The sequence below is a fragment of the Camelus ferus genome, chromosome 3, assembly GCF_009834535.1.
Source record: "Camelus ferus isolate YT-003-E chromosome 3, BCGSAC_Cfer_1.0, whole genome shotgun sequence".
NCBI classification, from domain to species: Eukaryota; Metazoa; Chordata; class Mammalia; order Artiodactyla; family Camelidae; genus Camelus; species Camelus ferus.
This window is the reverse complement of record NC_045698.1, coordinates 27,651,485-27,658,189: the sequence shown is the minus strand read 5'-3', so window position 1 is coordinate 27,658,189 and position 6,705 is coordinate 27,651,485. Positions and strand designations below refer to the sequence as shown.

Sequence of the window (6,705 nt, the reverse complement as noted above, 5' to 3'; positions counted from 1 at the left end):
TTGCTTGTTTGCTGTCTTTTAGTTTTTCCTTGCAGATAGTATTGAGCTTAGAAAGTCTTTTGATTTCAGCACATGCCAGCATTCTATGTGACCCCACCTACTACAGTAGAAAGAAAGGCTATCTTGAGTATTCAGACCATACATACAGACATATCTGTATATCATACCATGTATTCATCTCTCTCCATATATATACATATCACGTGGCTGTGAGCTACTTGATTTTATATATTTATATATGTATAAATATATATGTATATAAAGATCTATACTTATTTGTTGGGTTTTTTTGTTTTGCTTCATTTTTTTTAAATGGACCCAAAGAGAAAGTTAAGGGAATGATGCTTGATTTACAGGGAGATAGAAGGCAATGGTCTACTTACCCTAACTCTAAAAGTCTTTCTGTTTTCTTTTCTTTATTTGGTTTTTGGGATCGGGGAAGAGTAGTTTGTCTCCTTTCAAAATACCAACTCTCTGAATCTGTCCTTATTCACTTCTCTCAGTAAGACAACTTCTCAATAATGAGAAACACAGTCACAGAAAAAGAAAGAAAAAAATTAATCTCAGGGGAAAAAGAGATCCATATCCACATTCAAGGACCAAAACAAAAGGCACAATGTAACAAGACATCATCTATTCGACACAGCAGAAATCAGGACTGGAAAATGGTTCAAGAAATACATGAGAAAAACTGCTTCTCGGCCTCTTGGCTGAGATCAAGTGTAGTATCTAGTCTCATGGGTTTACTATCTGATAGGTTCTCTATCAGAGGACAATATACTCAGTGGATTTTTGGAGCAGAAACTTGCTCCATCCACTCCATGCATGGACCTAGTACTGCAGCACCTCCAGGAATGGGTGCACCCCCTCTCATCACATTGGTTGCAAACAGCACACTTTCTCTGCTTCTCTTCATCACTCTGCTTCTTCCCGGGAAGGTCCTTCTCTTTGGCGCTGAGCAAGTGAGGGGTGCTGCTTTTCTCTGCTTTCCCGCAGCCTCTGCCCCCTGTACCATCCCGGGCAGAACTGTCTGGGTTTCCTTTTCTTCCCTTTTCTGGCCTCACTAGCGTGACTTGCAGCAAGTTAATGGCTCTCCTTAGTTTGAGTATGGTGTTGACCTCGGCGGGTTTTTAGCGAGGGACTGGTGAGTGTCTTCGTTATTCCCACTCTGTGCCACAGCTGTGGTTTGCCAAGGCTCTTTACCGGGGCGCTTAGAGTTGCAACACCCCCAAATCTGGGAACAGGCTTTATCCGACTCTGCCTTGCTGGTGGCTCCAGGTAACACTGCTGAAGTAGGTGGCGGGCAGAAGCTTCAGCTGCCTTCCAGGCTCCATGCCCTTCACGAGTTCAAACTCAGCTAACCACCAGCTGTTTATACCTTCAATGGTCTGCCCCTGCCATCCTGCCCCTGGGGGTGCCTGTGGTCACCAGAAGCCCGGGCCTCCCAGCTCTCCCACATTTCTAGTCTCTTACCCCATCCTCCTCTCTTCCTCCACAGGTGTCAGACTGTGGTGTGAAGATTCCTGCCACTCTCTGCTACTTCCTCCCCTTTTATCCTTTACAGGTTTTTCACCCACAGTAAGCTGTTTTAATTTTACCCAATCTTAAGGTATTCAAACAGACACAGTTGGTACAAACCAACATCTAGAACACCTAGATCCTGTACAGCCATATCTGGTACATAGTACATGCTCAATAAATAGCACTTTTTGTTATTAGCAAATAGAGAGCTAGGTAGCATAAACATGAATGTTTGTGGGAATTCAGAGGAAGGAAAAATCATTTCAAACCAAGACAGTCAAAGATTTCATACATGGGATAGATTTAGAGCTAGCTAGAAGAATCAGTAAAGTGAGGTTTGTTGAACATTGGGGACAGACAGTTTGAGCTAGAAAGAATAATGAAAGCAGAAACACATAGGCTGGGTACTGGAGGTGCTTCCAGATTGGCTGGAGTTGTAGGCTGCATGTGCTGTTGTAATGCAATGTAAGTCTAGAGAAATAGATTGAGGAGAAACTGTGGAGTGCATTGATATTAATCAGCTTTGCTACTGTACCAAGCAAATCCCAAACTCCAGTGGCTTACAGAAGCCAACATTTGTTTCTCATTTGTGTTACTTGTTGGTGGCTGCAATGGCTCCGGTATCACATGTCTTCTCCTCTGATTCTTTGAATCAGACTGAAGGATCTGCTTCAACTTGGGAAACCTTGTTTCCCAAGGGACAGGCCCAGCAGAAACATACAATGGCTTTTGAAGCTTCTGCCAAAGACAAGAAAGACATCTATCATGTCTGCTCATACTCTATTGGCCAGAATAAATCATACGACCAAGCCTGACGTCAGCAGAGCAAAGAATACCCCTCCAGCACAGGAGGCACCAGAAGTCATTGCCACAGACGAGGATGTATAATCCTTTGTCAAGAAAGAGGGCTAACTAGTTGGTAACAATAAATCAGTCTACCATAGGTAAGAAATTATTCAGTTGGCCAAATATAAACATTTTATATTCTTCAGTAGGCCAGTGGCATCATCAGGGTTGCCTTTGGGTATGAGCTGGATCTGGAATGGGAGAGCATGGAGAAGGATGATACTGCATTGGTCCAGGCAGGAGATGTTGAAAAGCAGGCTAAAGCCACGACAGCTGGAGTTAACTGTGCCCTCTCTTCCAGGACCCAGCTCTCCAGTCTTTGTCCTGAGACCTACACAAGCAGATGGAGAGGAAAATCACTTATTAAAATGAGGACCAGTGGGGTCACCTTGTAAGTATCTGGATACAGAGGAAGGCAGGGCCAGTTCTCAGATTAGGCCTCAGAAAACTCTGAAAGAGAAGTTGAATTAATGTTCAGAGCTCACTCTTCTCCTTGTACCTGTCCTCTCACAGAATGCCACAATTTCCATCCCTACTGGCCAAGCCCCAGCTCCAGTGCTTTCATTTTGTCCCCAAGATACCCAAGTTTTGCCCCCAAGATGCCCTTTTCCCACCTGTGATCACTCACAGGCCCTCCCAGGCCTTCCGAGGCAACACCCACTGCCTCTGGCCTGACCCTTCTCCTTCAGCCCACCTTCTTCAAAGAACCACTTCCCTGTCATCTGTATCCTCAGGGCCTGGCTAGGTAACTGGCTCGCTGTTCTCCCAAAAATACTGTTCGCTATGAAATGTTACCTTCCTCTCCTGAAATGTTGAGATTTTAAATGAATGATGCCCTAGATAGAGAACAGCTTCACCTCCAAAAAGCAGTCTCTTATATAAGCCAGTTGAAGGACATATTCTTAAGCAAGGAAACCAGTTAGGAGCAGGTCTTAAACCAGAGCACACAGGCAAGTTCTGGTGTGTTCATAACCCATCTCGGCCCCTTCCTAACAGAGTGTGTGGAGTGTGTAGACTGTGTCACATACTGTTTCCTGGTCTGTACCGGGTGCAGTTTGACCACATGGCACCCAACACAGCGTCCTGTTGTCCTATAAGTGCACTTTAATGAGAGTAGTAGATTTAGAGCCAGAGACCAATGCTGAACATTCCAGCACGTGTAACGATCATGCTGCGTGCTGCAAAACCTCTGGCCGGTGTCAGTTCATTGGCTCTAATCCTCTCATACCCATAGACAAACTTTCTAAGTCACTGTTTGTGATGAGAATAGAAAGGAAGGTCGTGCCAGAGGAGAGGGTGATCCCAGAGCAACACTGGTTTGGTAAGTCAGTCTGGCTTCATCTTGAGGGGAAAGATCTCTTCCACCCACCAGAGCATCAGAGCCCTGGTTTTTTAACTCAACGATTCTAACAACATCTGCCCCTTAGGTGAATAAATAACCTGGCCTTCCTAGCAGTGACATCAGGTCACACGCTAATCTTCATCGCACCATCTACTACAGGCACAGAGAGGCAAAGGCCTCCTCTGACCACCGATCCCAGATTTTCTGCTCTGATAAGCAGCGCGTCCAGTTGGACCTGAAGATACATCGCCTGCGGCCAGTTGGTCCTGAGCCACTGCTGAAGTCGTGCAACAGCTATCGATCGAGCAAGGCCGAAAGACAAGTCACCCAGAGGCCTGGTTACTCCGTGGCTTGGTGGCCTCACTGCCACATCCCTGCCACCGTGCCCAGGCTTACCTTCGGCCCCAGGTTCCCTTCTGCGGCACAGAGAGACAGCCACTGACAGGTAAGTCAAAAGGCATCTGTTAATGAATAAATTTTGCCAAGTTTGAGAGCAATGAGGCGACAGAACAGGGCAAGATGGAGAAACCTGAGCTGACAGAGGCAGGGAGGCTTGGCTGACTTGGCAGATGACAGGTTTTGTTACAGATTTTTAAAATAATGTTGCTTTAAGGACAGAAAGAAAGCCAAGTCAAGAAACATCAACAGTAAGTTTTCCTCCTCCCCTCACCCCCCAAAGATACGCTGAAGCCAGGTTTAATTTTATGTCAGGAAAGAATTCCCTCCTGAGACTTTCCTGGCTGTGGTTCAGTTGAGGATAATGTTTTCCAGCCATGTTTCCAGAGTCCCTCAAAGATTGTAAGGAAAACGGCAAACAGTCATGAAGCCTTTGCTCTGAAGCAGCAGGGGGAGCTGTTATGATAAAGAAACTGGGTGCTTTCTTTTTGTACAGGTGTGATTGCTGAAATTCAGTTAACATTCTATACATTTTATTTTCTGGACCAGGGAGTATCTAAAGAATAAAATATTCACAGATGCTAGCAGTTTTTATACCTCTGATTTTATGCGCAGACTTCATGTTGTATTTTACATCAAAAGGGAAGAAGTTGCCAGCATCTGCAAAGCATAAGCATTTTCCATGATTACTTCCATCACCATGTAATAAAGCATATCATACTATATACTGCAATCCCAAAGTCCCTGATGGAAGTGGACATTTAAAACTGAACTTCCAGGGCATAAAAAAGAGCCATTGTAACAACCTTACCAAAATTTACCTACCCTTACCATATATGGTGTATCAGTACTGCCCAGTTTACTTCTGTCCAGTAATTCTGGTTTCCAGATTACTTGGGCCCATTTGAAAATTGAGAGGAAGGGAGGCTAGATTCCCTGATTATCATTAGAAATATTCCTTACTCCATTTCTTATTGGGCTGTTTTGAAATCCAACGTTAAAACACACAATGCGGCTTCACACAGTTAAGGATTAAATGACTGGGTTACTTATTACTATATGTATATACTATACTGTCAGTATATGTTACTATGAAAATGTTAACACATTTTAGCTAATTCTCATGGCTGCCTACCTCTGATTACTTGGTTCCTTCTAGCATTAACAGAACCCTTATGTATAGAACCTTCTGAAGTTAAAATTTGACAATTACTGGTGTTTCTCATACACATTTCTGTGATTGTTACTTATCGATTGTTGTCAAGGATGCCCCCGGGGGTAGTAATATAGGCTTCCGGGGAGAGCTGGCTAAACGGAATGCTGAAGTTAAGGGAAACTGAGTCCCAGAGAAGAGGGAGGTAGTGGGGAATTGGCTGGAACATAAAGGATTCAGGAGAAGAGGCATCTTTCAGAGGAAGTTGAAAATCAAAGACCTCTTTGGACAGGTGTATGGGTGACACAATACCTTAAAGACTAATATAAAATGGTCCAAGGAATTCCATTACAGCAAAGTGCCTCAGGTTTTCAGAGAGATTATGGGAAAATGACCTGAGAAGGCAAGAAATTGGCCAGAAAATAGTGTCAGCAAACAAGCAACGTGCTGTGCAACATAAACGTACCCAGTGAAGGTGCCGGTGTTGAGAGAACAGAGAGAGAATTCGACAGAAGTAGCTCAAGAATGGGCTAGCCTTCCCGCAGAAGCATTTCAGAAGAAATTCCTGTTAACATCCTGTAATACCATGAAATACTTCGCATTTCTGCTTTTGAGAGAAGAACAAACATATCAGCTGTTTCCAAATAGGGCTGGCTTACATAATATACCTCCTGATGTCCTCATCAGCAGGGTTGTCATTGGTTCCAGAAAGTTCCAGAGCATCCTGTGACCGGTTAGGCACTCATTCTAAGCTGTGATCTGAACAGGAGCTGCCATCTGCTTCACTTCATTTTATCCTATGAGCCCCTTTGGGTCAGAACAAGACCGTGCATTTCTGCATGTCCTCCATGGGGACCCCTGACCATGTTCTGATCCCCAGTGTGTCCACTGGGGATATAGTGAATGGTGTTACCTACTGGATTCAGGGGTAAATCAGTGATGGGAGGTTTGTTGTGATGGTGGTTTGGGGTTGAATTTTGTTCTTTCTTTGCAGAGTGTCTATGAATTTGAATAGGTTTCCATGTGTACCTAAATTATAAAGCAGTGTTAACACAACAAGAAATATGAAGCCTTTGTGTTTCTAAATCTTTCTTCCTAATTGTACTCTATCAAGTATTAATTCTCTTCTAGGCAGTAGATCTCTTCAAGCATCTGAGGCAGCTCCATAATTTTCCAGGTGCCTTCAGTTATTAAGCCTCAGTCCAGTCAGTCATTAAACATGAGTTTGTCCTCACCTTCCCCCTCCTCCACTTTACCTAGGCATAGCGTGAACTGACCCGCTGCCTGACTGGAGGGCTAGCTCAGAGGCACCGCCACCTCGTGCCCCCTCGCAGGATTTCTGTTCCAGGATGCTGGGCTGGGAGGGGAGACAGGCAACGGGGCAGATACCATGCTAACGGGCCCCTGCCGTGATGGCTCTCTCGGTGAGGGCTGCTTCTCCCTTGAC

The 6,705-nt window shown here is 44.6% G+C and overlaps 1 protein-coding gene and 1 pseudogene across 1 annotated transcript in view; both read left to right on the top strand.

The window, feature by feature from the left end:
• Positions 1-690: 690 nt before the first annotated feature.
• Positions 691-869, top strand: LOC116662876 (annotated as a pseudogene).
• A 3,108-nt stretch (positions 870-3,977) lies between these two features.
• The window catches only part of DAB2 (DAB adaptor protein 2), a 162,702-nt gene continuing 159,974 nt past the window's right edge, over positions 3,978-6,705 (top strand). The window contains exon 1 of the mRNA XM_014559663.2: positions 3,978-4,154. The gene's annotated coding sequence lies outside the window, so the exon portion shown is untranslated. The remainder of the gene's footprint in view (positions 4,155-6,705) is intronic.